This window comes from Panthera tigris, chromosome D4, assembly GCF_018350195.1.
Source record: "Panthera tigris isolate Pti1 chromosome D4, P.tigris_Pti1_mat1.1, whole genome shotgun sequence".
NCBI lineage: Eukaryota > Metazoa > Chordata > Mammalia > Carnivora > Felidae > Panthera > Panthera tigris.
The window spans coordinates 54,050,706-54,065,354 of record NC_056672.1 but is presented as its reverse complement, the minus strand read 5'-3'; the positions used below and the strand labels follow the sequence as shown (position 1 = coordinate 54,065,354).

General features: G+C 38.2%; 1 long non-coding RNA gene across 1 annotated transcript; it reads left to right on the top strand.

Annotated features, from left to right (window-relative positions):
• The first annotated feature begins 9,471 nt into the window (after positions 1 to 9,471).
• LOC122233174 lies at positions 9,472 to 11,658 on the top strand. The gene is made up of 3 exons (XR_006210666.1): positions 9,472 to 9,557; positions 10,107 to 10,207; positions 11,585 to 11,658. It is a non-coding gene; the product is annotated as an uncharacterized LOC122233174 (long non-coding RNA).
• Positions 11,659 to 14,649: the final 2,991 nt, after the last annotated feature.

The window sequence follows — 14,649 nt, the reverse complement described above, 5'->3', positions numbered from 1 at the left end:
TACTGGACGTCATGCCAGACACAAAATCAATGAGTGCATGTAGACCTAAAAGGAAAATACAAAGCATAGGCTTTGGAAGAATATAGAAGAAGACAATATGGCAGATCGTATCTTTATTAACTTGGAGATGTAGAAAGTTATCATATAAAGCTTTTTTTTTTTGAAAAATTTTAATGTTTATTTTTGAGAGACAGAGAGAGCGCGAGCAGGGGAGGGGCAGAGAGCAAGTGGGAGACACAGAATCTGAAGCAGACTCCAAGCTCTGAAGTGTTAGCACAGAGCCCGACGTGGGGCTCGAACCCATGAACTGCGAGATCATGACCTGAGCCAAAGTCAGCCGCTCAACTGACTGAGCCACCCAGGCTCCCTGAAAGTTATCTTAGACAAGACAAGAAATTGTCTATGTATTAAGGAAAATGATAAATCCAACTACAGTAAAATTCAGTGTCTCCAATCATCAGAAGATACCATCAAGAAATATGAGCCAAAGATTGGAAAAGAATATTTACAATACATATGACCAGTAAAACACTTGTATACAGAATATTTACAAATCAATATTCTTTAAAAAGAAATACTAATAGAAATTTGGACCAAATATTTGAATGGGTATTTCATAAAGGAGTAAATCTAAATGATTAATAAACATAAAGTATTCAACTTCAATAGTAAATCACATTTAAAACCATGGCCACCAGATTGTTGAACAAATTAAAAATTTTAAACGAGGGTGTACAGCAATAAGAATTTTCCTACACTGCTAGGTAAAATGCAAATTGGAAAAACAACTTTGGGAAACAGTTTAGCCTTTTGTGGTATTTAATGATATACATACTTTATAATTTAGCAATTTTATTCCTGGGAGTGCATCCTGCAGAAATATATGTCCATATGTCAGGAAACATGCAAAAATGTTTCTAACAGCATTGTTTGCAATAGATTAAAAACTCAAAACAACTCCTATCCATAAACAGTAAACTGGATAACTGACTTGAAGACTTTTTATGCAATGGCATTTATGCAATGGAGTAGTCCATAAAAGTTAATACACTAGACCGGGAGCCTGGGTGGCTCAGTCGGTTAAGCTTCCGACTTTAGCTCAGGTCAGGATCTCAAGGTTCCTGAGTTTCAGAGCTGCATGAGGCTCTCTGCCCCCTGCTCCTGTCTCTGCAGGCGCCTGCACACATTAACTTTTGCAAAAAAAAAGTTAATGCGCTAGAGCAACATGCAACAACATAAATGAGTTTTACAAACTGGTATGGAATAAAAGGATACAGACACTAAAGAATACATACATTCATATAGTTTAGAAACACAAAAAATGAAACTGTATCATTTGGGTATGCTCCTATAGTTTAAACTCTCCAAAAAAAGCAAGGAAATTATTAAGGAGAGTTGTAATACCATTTACCTTGCTGGGAAGGAAAAAGAACCACGATGGGAAGATAAACGTGGAGGGCATCAGGAGTGCAGGAGATGTTTGTTCTGTGACTGAATGGTGGTTACTCAGGTGCTCATTTAATAAGTGTTCATCATTTAGGCACCATGTACTATTCTGAATGTGTGTATTTCACACACCACACACACACACACACACACACACACACACACACACGCAAATGGGAAAAATCTCATTGTTTACTAATTCCTGGAATGGTTTAAATCCCAGGGGAAGTATCTATTCCCTGAAGACTTGATAAATTCATCCGTGCAAGTCTCCGGACTTAGGTATTTTTTTTGAAAGTGATTATTTGATGATGTCATTTTTTCCTCCTTATTTATTGATGTGCTCAGATATCTACTTCTTAAGATGATTACTTTCATTTTCCAAGAAAGTTATATTTAGGGACAGATTTTTGAATTGTATTGCCATAAATTTGTTCAGCAAAAATCATATAGTTTAGATTTTATGTATGTGTGTGTAATTGCTGTCTTTTGGCCCCTCCTCAGTGTTACTACTTACATATATAAAATTCCCTCTATTGATAGGAATTGCCAGTTTTTGCCACTACAGACATTGCTGTGACAAACATCCTTGCACATATATCTTTACTTACTTGTGTCTCAATCTCTCTATGTTTTTTGCTAGATACTCCACACTGTGACTAGAAATGTATGAGGGTATCTGTTTCCCTACATCTGCACTGAATCTTAATATTAACCACACATTTTAATTTTGCCAACTTGATGGGCAAAAATTGAATTCTCATTTTATAATTTACATTTTCCTAATTATCAGCAAACTTAAATATATTTTTCACTTGCTCATTGTCCATTTTCACCATTTACATTTCCCTCCCATGAATTTGCTTTCTGTATTCTTTGTCTATTTTTTTAAATAATTTTTTCTAATGTGTATTTAGTTTTTGAGAGAGAGATAGCGTGAGTGGGGAAGGGGCAGAGAGAGAGGGAGACACAGAATCTGTCTGAAGCAGGCTCCAGGCTCTGAGCTGTCAGCACAGAGCCCAATGCACATTTGGGCTTGAACTCACGAACGGTGAGATCATGACCTGAGCTGAAGTCGGACACTCAACCAACTGAAGCCACCCAGGAGCTCCTGTCCATTTTTTCCTTGATGTTTATCTTTTTTACTATGACTTTGCAGTTCGGTGAACAGGAATATTAAGTTTTTGCGTATATACATGTTACAAAAATCTCCTGCCCCTGCACCCTTACCATTTCAGCTTTTTTTTTTTAACTGTCATGTTGCATATCTTTTGCTATGGAAGACTTTTCATTTTTATATAAAATAGCATATTTATGTTTTTTCATTCAAGACTTTTGGATTTTCTTCCTTTCTTAATAAAGTTTCACTCGTTTCAAAGCATGCAAATTTTATTTTCTACTATCTTTATCTCTGAAATTTATTTCTGTTTATGTGTGGTGGAAGTTATCTTACTCTTTAAAATCACAAAATAGTTTTCTTTATTCAACTTCTTCAAGAGTGTTTTTGTGGGGGCACATGGGTGGCTCAGTCTGTTAAGCCTCTGCCTCTTGGTTTCAGCTCAAGTCATGATCTCATGGTCGAGGGACTGAGCATTGTGTTCATAGCTAGGGATTCTCTGTCTCTCCAAATAAATAAATAAACATTTTTTTAAAGAGTGGTTTTGTATACATGCTACCTATATTATGCTGATGGTGTTGACGTGTAAGAAAGCATTTAAAAGGATGATTTGTTAGGAGTGGGAATGGGAGAAAATCAACTCTATTAATTCTGTTTTCTAATTTATCAACCTTATGTTATCTTTAATAATGCTTTATTTCCACTCAAAAGTTTCTTTAATTGAACACCTAGATAGTTTTTCTTCTTTGTCAATAATTAATGCATTTAATGATCTGTTTTTTCCCACTTATTCTTGCCTTTATTGGAGTTTTGCCTTTATTGGTGTTTGATATATAGTATTATCCTTATCTTATTTCTATGAATTTTATGATTGCCCTTTTGATTTCTTTTAACAAAGACTTATTATATAGGAGAGTATTTTTATGCAAATGGTTGAGTATTTTTTAATTATAAATAAATGTTTACTCATTGCATTGACCTCAAGTGTTTTATAGTTGCTTTGGAGCAATCCCTGAAGAGTTGCCTCTAGCCTAAAATGTACTTGATTTTCATCAGTGCTCTCTATGCATTCGAAAATAAGTTACTTTCCAAACCTTGTGATTTATAATATCTAACAGAGTTTATCAGCTAGAGTTGTATTTATCATCTATATCCTCCATAGTCTATTTATTTATCATGTTTTATCCCTCCAAGTGTTAGAATGGTATTATAAACTAAAACATATGTATACATATGTAATTTATACTGTCCTTGTCATTATAGCATATAGACCTGTTATAGCCAAGAGAACATTTCTTTCTGGTTATAGGAATTCTAAGCCCTGGGCTTCCAAATACTGTTGTAATTTTACTGTTTTACCACCATGGTAGGGCAACAATAAAATGGTTAAAACTTTTTAAAAATTTCAATCTTTGGCCCTGTAAAGAAGTTGACTATTACAAATTACAAACTGCACAAGGCTGAACTTTCAAGAAAGGCATCCATCCGTGAAATTAAATTATGCATTTAGAAGGTGGTCTGTCTAATACTGACAGATATTAATTAAAGAAATAATTGTCTGGATTCAAAAAAAGACTATCTCTTTTGTTCAACAGGCTGGTTCAAATTTCCTAAACTGGCTTCTACAATGACAGAAAATACCTTTATTTTCTCTCTCAAATGAAGGCTAGCATGCAAACAACCAGAACCATGTCCATTTCAATTAAACTTGGAATTCAATAAAGGTTCAATTACATATTTCAATAAGATACACTTGAATTAGGGAACTGTCCTATTGAAATTAAACTGGAGCTGTGTTTCTCAAATTATGATTTTCATTCCCTAGAGAATCATGATACTATACCAGGGGGTAGGTTAAGCCACAGTATAATTGTGGAATATCTTCTTGATGCATCGTTATATTCAGAAATAGAGTGCAAATAAATGGAGGGTGGGAGGCAATGGTGGGAATTAAGTAGTTCATCTAGCTAATAATATAAAGTATTTTTATGTTAAATATCTTTCTGTGAATAGAAAACAAAAGTTGAATGGAAGTGTTCTTAGTCTTTCTGTATAGTAAACATTCAAATAATAGAAAGGTGTATGCGAAATGTAAATATCCTTCCTGCCCCTAAATTCTTGTTTTCTAGTTCTTTTCACCAGTGCAACGGGTGTTTAATTCTACTGCTCACTCGTACCAAAGGGTTTGCTGTAATTCCCAGTGCAGGACTGCCTGGCAAAGCTGGAACAGAAATACAGAAGAGAGCTTTTTGCATCATTCTTTTGGACCAGGTATGTATGAAAGTCTCTTTAGTTCTAATAGTTTTCTTTATTTTTAGTGATTTATTTTGGATTTTCTAGGCAATCATATCATCTGCAAATAAATATATCTCATTTTCTTTCCAAATTTACTTTCTTTTTTTTCATTTTTTTTTTGTTTGTTTAGGCTAATATTATCAGAACTACATTTACTACTAATTTTGGTTGTGTTTTTTTGTTTTTTTCTCCTAAATTTAGTTAAAATGCTTTAAGAATTTCTTCATTAAGGGTGATAATATGTGCCATTTACTATATTAAGGAAATATTCTTTTATTTCCATTCCAAAATGAGAATTAAATTTTATGGAATGATCTTGACATTGCCTTAGATAAAATAATTTTCTTTTTTGACCTATTTTAAACTACTTAGTTCTGTTTTGTGTGAAAGCATTTACCCTTCAACCTTCTGATATATCTATCACAGAATGTGATCATTGTGAACAAGTAGATACTTTCCCTCATTTTAATATTCTTTTGTTCATTTCAGTCCTTTGTAAAGGGGGCACTGAGAGTTACAGTCTTGTTCTCCTAATGCCATTTTTCCATAAATTAACATATATGTATTTTAATAATATAAGAAAAGCTCAGTGAACAATGTATATTTCAGTGGTTTTTATAAGTAGGATATAGATGAAACAGGACTTTTTTTTCTGATACACTCTTCTAGGATCTCACAAAGCTCATTAAAATGCAGGACTTTTTGGTGAAACGTTCAAGTATCAGTGTTAAATATTTGTTTATGAAAACGGAACTCATAGGACAAACAATTTTTTGCATCCATAGAGACAAGTGCTGTGTCTTCTAAGGCTGTGACAAAACTTTTTTTTTCAGTTTTAAACATTTTCTTACTGTTGATATTAGCAACGTAGTAAAATACTACGTTGATTTCTTATGCATTCTTAAAGGAAAAATAGCAATCTTTAAGTCCATTTTATAATTTTTTCTTGATGTTCATTTCAACATCAACAATGCTGTAACCTGTCAGTGGACTTTAAGTACCTGTCTGTAAAGAAACAGAACTCCAGGGTCGCCTGGGTGGCTCAGTCGGTTAAGCTTCTGACTCTTGATTTCGGCTCAGGTCATGATCTTACAGTTCAGGAGATCAAGCCTCACATCGTTGGACTCCATGCTGAGCATGGATCCTGCCTGGGAATTCTGTCTCTTCCTCTCTGCCTTCCCTGTCCATGCTCACACTCGCTCGCACGCTTTCTCTCTCAAAATCAAAATAAATAAAAAAACTTAAAAAAAGAAACAGAACTCCACTGAGCCCATTCCCTTGTAAAGTCAATAAAACTAGCTTTCAAGCTATTTTTCTTTCCTACTCTCACTCAGTTTTTGTATAGTATCCTTCCAAAGACATTCTTATCTCCTTTCAAGACCAACTGTGTCTTTTCTTAAGAGTGGCTTTTGGGGGATCTAATTATTAATTGATTAATATTACTTATTAATTATATGTTTAAATATTCATGTGCAAAAGGAGTTAGGCTTAACTGTGCTTGAATCTCATAGTAATATTTTAAAATGAAATTACCTCATGCAGGGGATGTTCAGGATCCGGAGCGGTTTTGAGTGTGCTGCAATAAACGACCCGTTATGTGGGCCCTCTGGTCTCAAGGCCCAGGCTGTGGGACAAGCCATCTGTGGTTAGACCTACAACAGAAGTGAATGAGAGCAGCAGTCCATTTGGCAAGAATTCATAAATTATCTGCTGGTCCCTTTCCACTGCGAGGTGAGGTGCCTTCAGCTGAGTAAGAAGAAACTCTCAGTTTGCCACACACAAACTGAAAAAGGCAACTCATCCCTGAGGAAAAGATGGCAGGAGCACATTACATGAGTGAATTTTTATGAAAGCCAGTGCACGTTAAAGCAAAATTAGGAAATATTCTTGGCTAAGCTATCAATGCACCCTACAAGGACTAAAACATCAAATTCTGGAAGTAAAGAATTGACCCTTTACAAAAGAAGTTGGGCAGAAACAGCACCCTCTGTGGAACCATATAATTGACATACAACATTCATGTCATATAAATAACGCATTGTCCTCCTCACCACTTAGAGGGTCACACAGATTTCTGGCAAGCCAGTTGAACTCTTGAATAGAATGAACACTCAGTGATTATAGAGCATGCCAGGATTATTCACCTTAATATGTTAAAAAATTTATTCTCTTTACAGTGAAAAAGAAACCGTTACTGTGAAGAAGGTATAATGACTTGGAATGGATAAGCTCCAGAATGCGACATGGTGTTTTAATTCTTGGAATGTATACAGCTTGGTGAAGTAGAAGGGGGGGCACCTGGGTGGCTCAGTTGATTAAGCGTCTGACTTTGGCTTAGGTCATGATCTCATGGTTCATGAGTTTGAGCTCCGCATGGGGCTCTCTGCTGACAGCTCAGAGACGCTCCGGATCCTCTGTCCCCCTGTCTCTCTGCCCCTCTCCTTCTGGCTCTCTGTATCTTTCTCTCTCCCAAAATAAATACATAAGCTTAAAAAAAAAAGAAATAGAAGATCATTCACCACAAATATTCATGCGTGTCCCTCATCCCCCCACCATGAGTTTTCTGGACTACTCATTAGATCGCCTGGTGTCAAGTCAGAGTTATGCTATGTGCTATTTGTGTGACTTTTACCTGGCCGCCTCTCTCCCAGCCATTTCCCTTATATCTAAAAGAAGGAAATTCAGATTGCACAGGGTTAACGAATAAAAGGTGTCTGACAGAAATGGTTTCACTCACTGCCACCAACAACCACCCCCCCAAAACAAAAACAAAAACAAAACAAAAGAAAAAAAACAAGAAAAACAGGATTTCACTCACTCTTTCCATGCCCAGGGCAGAAAATACTGTTCAAATATGACATCTTGTACTGAGCCCAGATCAGGCTTCCCAGAAGTCTACATGCTTCTATAACCTCTGTCAGTAGGTTACAGTGTGAAAGCAAAATTGACTCCTTGACAGATCTCCATTATAGGTAAAATTTACATCACATCCCACAGTTAGGAAAACAAACAGAAAGAAAGCAACATCACACCCTGACACAAACCAAGCAAACAGTCACTAAGTTTAGTTTGAGTTTCAAAATAAATGGAATGGTGGGTGTTCTCGTAAGTTACTGACGTTCTAACAAAAGCATCTTTATCTCTGATTTTTATAATGCTGATACCCGACATTATGTCAGAATCTTCTTGGATACAAGTGTGAGAACATTCTTCTTTTTTCTACCATGAACAAATTACTGCAAATTTGATAAATTGGTAATTTTGAAGATTTTTTTTTCTTTAAGTATTTTTTGTGTTTTGAATTGATGAGCCGGTTTTTCTGAAATCTGGCTCTCTTGCAAGCTGTCTTTATGAGCAAATGACTTTTCTTCCCTAGATGTTTTTGCCTTTGCATCTTCCTTTCATAGGAGTTAAAACATAAAATGATATATGGGGCGCCTGGGTGGCTCAGTCAGTTAAGCGTCCAACTTTGGCTCAGGTCATGATCTCACAGTTTGTGGGTTCGTGCCCTGTGTCTGGCTCTGTGCTGACAGCTTGGAGCCTACTTCGGATTCTGTGTCTCCTTCTCTCTCTGCCCCTCCCCCACTCGTTCTCTCTCCTTCTCTCTCTCTCTCTCAAAAATAAACATCAAAAAAAAAATTTTAAAAACATAAAATGATATCTAGCTATATTTGGATGAGAAGGATCTGGAAGATCCTTTTCTGTTCAAAAAGCATAGGATCAATGCCGTTATTTAGTAGAAAATAGGACAATCCAGATTTCCCTCCCATGGTTTCCGGTTCATCTATCTCATTACTAATAGGCACAGGGTCCTGGATAGATAGTTTTATTGATAGAATCTTGAATATTTGGGTTTTCATAAATTATACAGTTTTATAAGTAATCAATACTTATAACAGAAACCTGGTCTTCAAAATCTGAATACAAGCAATACAGTCAAAACTGGAGCTAATGGCTAAAATACTTTAGAATAATACCCTGTATTCAGAACCAACATATCCTCCTATATTCCGGAGTGGTATACTCTGATAGGCTCATAAAAGCTAATGCAAATTGTATGGTATTTCCCTCCTCTTTTCATTATTTGAGTCAAATAATAGGCAAACCTATTTCTTGAAACACAATGGAACACTGCCTCTTCCTCAAAGCCCTAGCTCAAATTAAATATTATGTTCATGAAAGCTTATTGAATCATTAATTGCATGCCCATATGAGAAATTCCTTATGATACATAAATATTTCCTTGTTGAATATGGGAGTAAAGTATTTACACTTTTGGGGTGCCTCGGTGGCTTAGTTACTTAAGCGACCGACTTGATTTTGGCTCAAGTCATGATCTCAAGGTCACAAGAGTGAGCCCCTGTCAGGCTCTGTGCTGAGTGTGGAGCCTGCTTGGATTCTCTCTCTTCATCTCTCTCTGCCCCTTCCTTGCTCATACACGTGCATGTGCACTCTCTCTCTCTCAAAATAAATAAATAAACATTAAAAAATATTTACACTTTTTTTTTGCTTTGGATATTTAAAAACGATGGTGGTCTCTGGCATGTAGAGGGAACGACAAGGAATCCCAGGGCTTGAGTTCTATTAGGAGTTGTGATTTAAATTTGTTTTAAGGTTTTTAGCCTGGCAGAGCCATCCTGAAGAGGAAGAGCTGAAGAAACCTATTTTGAATTGGAAAAGAAAAACTCAGTGTATTGTGGTATGGATGTATTTAATTCTTTTACACTTCCTGCGAAGTCAGAGTAAGTGAGGATGCCAAGCAAGCAAGAATGGCTGAAGTTTAATGGAGTTTCTCACGTGAAAGCTACTGGAATGAGGAAATTCTAGAAGAGAGAAATCTACAATAGTGCATTGCCTGTGCCTGTTCTTCTTAATATTTGAATGAGAATGGGAGAGACCTTATAGACACCATCTGTTCCCAGTTGCTATAGACCCAAAATAGTTTTTTACAACAAGGGTTGGGGTATGTATGGGTCTCAATTATCACTCAGTGGTGAACCTCTGGAAAGAAAGCCCATGAATCCCTCCAGTGAGGATATGGAAAAAGACTTCTGGTGTGGGTCAAAAAAGGGGACAATATATAATGGAAATGGAAATCATGATAGTAAGCCAGATTTAGAATTCAATCTTAGGGTGGAAGAAAAGAAAATTCTCCATGGAATCTGGCTGAGGCAATGAAAGTACTGAGTACAAACTCTGATATGTCCAAGATTTTTCCAAAATCGTGTTCTTGGTTTCCTCCCCACAGAGCCTCTCATACCATGATGATCCAGGATTCCAGCTTCTTTGGGGAAGATTCACAGGGAGTTTAACCGAATGTAGGGTGGAAGTGAGGTGACTAAAGCAGAGGTGAGTGAAGCCCAGAGGGTTGCTGGGCTCCACACTGGGGGTACATACACAGTGTGTACATTTCAGAGCCTCAGATACCTTACTTACATAATATATATTGGTGGGATTCAGTGTTGCCTTTTGCTCTTGGCCACATTAGTCTCAAATCTGAGGGTTCTAGAAATTGAAGCAAATGCAATTTTAAGGCGTTCTTCAGAGTTTGATACCTTTACTCACTTACCAAAGTCACAAACTCAAATCTTTTTGATGTAAGCTGGCCAGTGACACTTTGTGCCCTTTGAATGTCTGTGAGAGCAGATCAGTTATCTAAGTTGGACATCTACGTGGAAGGCTGCTCCTCCAATTTGTCACCAGGTTTTATGGGTGTGGAGGGCACTTGCAGATTCAGTTTGCTTGTGATTTGGGTTGGGAGGTGAGGAGGGTGATGGTTGGGGTATCAGGTTGAATCGCTAGTGTGCAGGATGAGTGAAGCAAGTAGTAGGCTGACTGGGGCCTTGTGCACAATCAGCTTAATCAAATTTTGGAAGCAGGCAATGCTTAAATTTGGCATCTTCAACCTCTCCCTAACAATCATGCGCTTCCTGAACTGGCCAGTCCTTTATTACTTTTCTGCTCCTTATCCGGTCTATCGTGTTGCTATCACTACTAAACTGAAAATAAAGACAGCGTTAGATAATGGCTTAAGCTGCACATCTTTGCAGAAATGTCAGTAAGGCACCCTTGGCAATCTTTCTCAGAAGATTTCCAGACTGAAAGAGGTGAGTATTGAAAATGAACAACCCAACGACAGTAGGTGCCCTGGAGAATCATATGTACTCAGTTCTCCTGGCCCACCTACCTACTCTGATGGCTGCCTGAACTTGTGACTGATGAGCAAGAATCATGGCTCATGTTATTATCTATCTGTCAATCAAACCTTTCCCTAATTTCCTCAGGCAACCCACTCTTCATGGGAGTATGTAGTCTGGCTGTGTGCTGTTCCTGTTATGTTAATGGAGGATTCTCAGAAAACGGGAACCAACAGAGTGATGTGTTACTTTTGAAAATTATAGCTTTGAGAGCAAGTTTTTAAAATAACTCTTTGCATATGTGATGAGAGAAAATCGAGAAACAGAAAAGTTTTCTGAGAGGTTTATACTTAGCTTGAAGCTCTGAAAGAAAATTGGAAGGGAGAAATGGTCACAAAATCCTAGATCTCCTTGAAGTCATCAGGTTTTCTGCTCAGATGTGAGTATTCACAGGGCTGCTGAGTCCCTGATTTATAGAGGATGCTCCTAGCATTTCATTGCCCCCAAAGAAGCCAGAAACATGGGGCTTCTTCCTGGCTGTGTGCATGAAGAAGTGGGTGATGTCCAGAGTGACCATAGCTTTACTCAGTCCACAGTGGGAGACTCTTGAAAGCGAAAGTGAGTGCTATTCATCATTGCACTGGAAGAGCGGGAGTAAACCAAGACTGTGGTCCAGACAATTTGAGAGGTATGATCTCCCTAGCATTGCACCTTTTCCAGGTGGGCAGCCTGATTTGTTAGTGCTTTCTAGGTCTACTGGCTTCAGCAGCAGGCAGATTAGATGGCCCCAAAGAGCAGTATACAGGAAATGGCCTATCCTGCTGCACACAGGGTCTTGCAGAATCACTGATTCCTCTGCTAGAGTATGTTCCGATCCTACTTGTGATGAAATAGGCTGGGACAATTTATGAGAGCATCCAAAAGTAGGAGTGGTCTGAGTAGTGAGGAGATGTGGAGCCCAGCCTCAAGTCTTTCAGAATTAATGGCTTTGCTCAGAAGTCTTCTAGTTGCTTCTGGGAAAGCAAATCATCTTACCAAGTACCTAGGATAGCGGTTGGGAAATTAGCTATTGGCAAACGATTTTTACAGCGCTTGCCGCTAGCATTGTAGGTGGGCACGTTCTGCCATAACAATTTGGGACAAGTGTCCCAGGAGTTCCAAGCATGGCCTCTGGAGTCAGACTACCCAAGTGTTAATCCCAGCTGGGCCACTTGCTGCCTGTGAGGGCAAGGCACTACATTGCCCTGCACTTTAGTTTTCTCAACTGTGAGATGACTATAATAATACTTAGAGCACAGGCTTGTTTCAAGGATTTTAGATTTATAACAGCCCCTGGAAATGAATGTTCGCTGTAACCAATAAATGATCCCCATGGTCCTGAACCCCCCAGATCATTACAAGGAGCAGAGATGGAACAGCTGTAGCCCATTAGACAACCCTTATCTTTGACTATTTGTGTTTTTACCATCTCCTCGTGCAATTTATCTTAACCATTTTTCTGCCCCATTACCAGAGGTTTTGTAAGGCACCTGTTCCCAGCTGGGATTTGAGGGTAGGGGACATACGTCCCCAGTAGACTCATTAGAAGATTGCTGAAGCTGTGGGTAGATCCCTTGTCTTGACTAGGCTTAATTTTTGTTCTGTTGAGATCAGCAGCGGCACAGAAATTTTAAGACATCGAGGGGTCTACAAACCATTCAAAGAATCATTCTAAGCCTTTTCATTCTCTATTCAAAATAGAATTACACGGGGGGCACCTGGGTGGCTCAGTCAGTCAAGCGTCCGACTTCGGCTCATGTCATGACCTTGTGGTTCGTGAGTCTGAGCCCCATGTCAGGCTCTGTGCTGACAGCTCAGAGCCTGGAGCCTGCTTCAGATTCTGTGTCTCCCTCTCTCTCTGCCCTCTCCTACTTGTGCTTTGTCTGTCTGTGTCTCTCTCAAAAATAATCATTAAATTTTTTTTTAAACAGAGTCACATGACTCTCAGATATCATCACATTGGTTTTTGCCTACAGCCTGGGAGGTGAGTTCTTCAAAAAGCACTAGCAGGCTTTTCCCCCCATATTAGTGGGCATATACCCCCTGACCGACTTGTCTGTCTTAAGGATAGTTCTAAGTAAACTGCTTCCCGGCTCCTTTTATTATCCCTGAAGAGGGAAATAAGTTGAGTTCAATAAGCAGCTCCAGGTTTTGAGACTGACATTAAAAAATAAGCTGGCAGGATTTTTGAGCTAAGACTCTCAGAGGAACTTAGCAAACATATATTCCACATGCTACAACAATGGAAAATTTGTCTTTCTGAGAACAGGTATCTATAAATCTTGGTGTGATTTTCTTGAGAACAAAAGCTAACTGTCACAACTGATTCCTTAAATAAAGAAAAGTAACTTTAAATATATTGTAAAAGCTAAGAGGACTTTTAAGCCTATTAAATAGAATTTAATTATGATTTCAGTGAAACTTTGCAATACCAGAGTGTCTGTGGATATGCATGAAATGGAGGCAATTTAAAGATTTTTTTTTTCCTTCTTTGTCATAATATTGATATACCAGGGATCAGCCGTAGTAGCCCCATTTGATAAATGCTCAAAGCAAAATACATTTTAGCTCCAGCCCTAGGTACCTTCTACCAGTATGCTCTGACCTCAGAATGAGGGTCTCAGTGAGATCCATGTGAACCCAGGGGCTGCCTTGGAGGTGTGGGGTCCTGGAAAGCCTGACTAAGGAAGATGATATGACTGTATTGAATCATCTGGGAAGTCCCTCACCTAACTGCACTGTGTGTCATAACACCACTCTGGCTATCCCCTGAGTTTTTCCTAAAGAGTAGATGGAGCCACTGATGAGCCCCCAAATTCCTGGAGGCTTCGTCTTAGCTCTGTCCATGACCACCGCTCTGCCCTCAGGTCCCTCTATTGGACACTCAGGTCTTCATACCTAAGTATATCCTTTCTTCCTTGCCTTAGTCTTTGATGTTGCCTTTTTGTTAGCGCTCCTGCTCCCTTCTACAGCCTCGCTAGTATTGCAGAACCTAGAAGTCTGGAAACTACTTTTCTTACAATTCTTTGCCAGTAGAGCTATGGTTTATGTTCTATTCCACGAGAAGGTCTCACACGGTGTTTGGGAGATGGAAGAAGAAAAGCCATCCCTTCTTCAACAGTGGTGAGCAGGCACGTGGGCTTCAGTAGACAGCAGCTGTAGGGTTTTGACAGTAGTTTTGGGGTGACCACCTGTGATTCAGCGGTGGCAGTTCCTTGCAACCTTTGGATATTCATCTAGCTGAAATTCTAATCCTTTGTTTCCCTTTGGTATTTTGGCTTTAGTTATTTATTGCTGTCTGATTTAAAAATGTGCCTTCTAGAATACTTTCTAACTATTAAAGTAGAACAACAGGAATGGTAGTAGTAATATTAAAAAGTATCACTCATTAAGCAGTTACAAGTGTCACACACTGTGCTGAGATTTTAAGTGCTCATTTAATCATTAAAAGAATCGAGGTAGTCTTTCATTTTTATTATGTCTGTTTTACAATAAAAACAGACCCACAGAGGTTAAGTCCAAGGTCGTATAGTTGGTTTAGAGCCAAACCAGATGGAAATTTAGGTCTCTCTAGCCCCAATGTTTCTGTTGATTCATTTAATAAATATTTTTTGA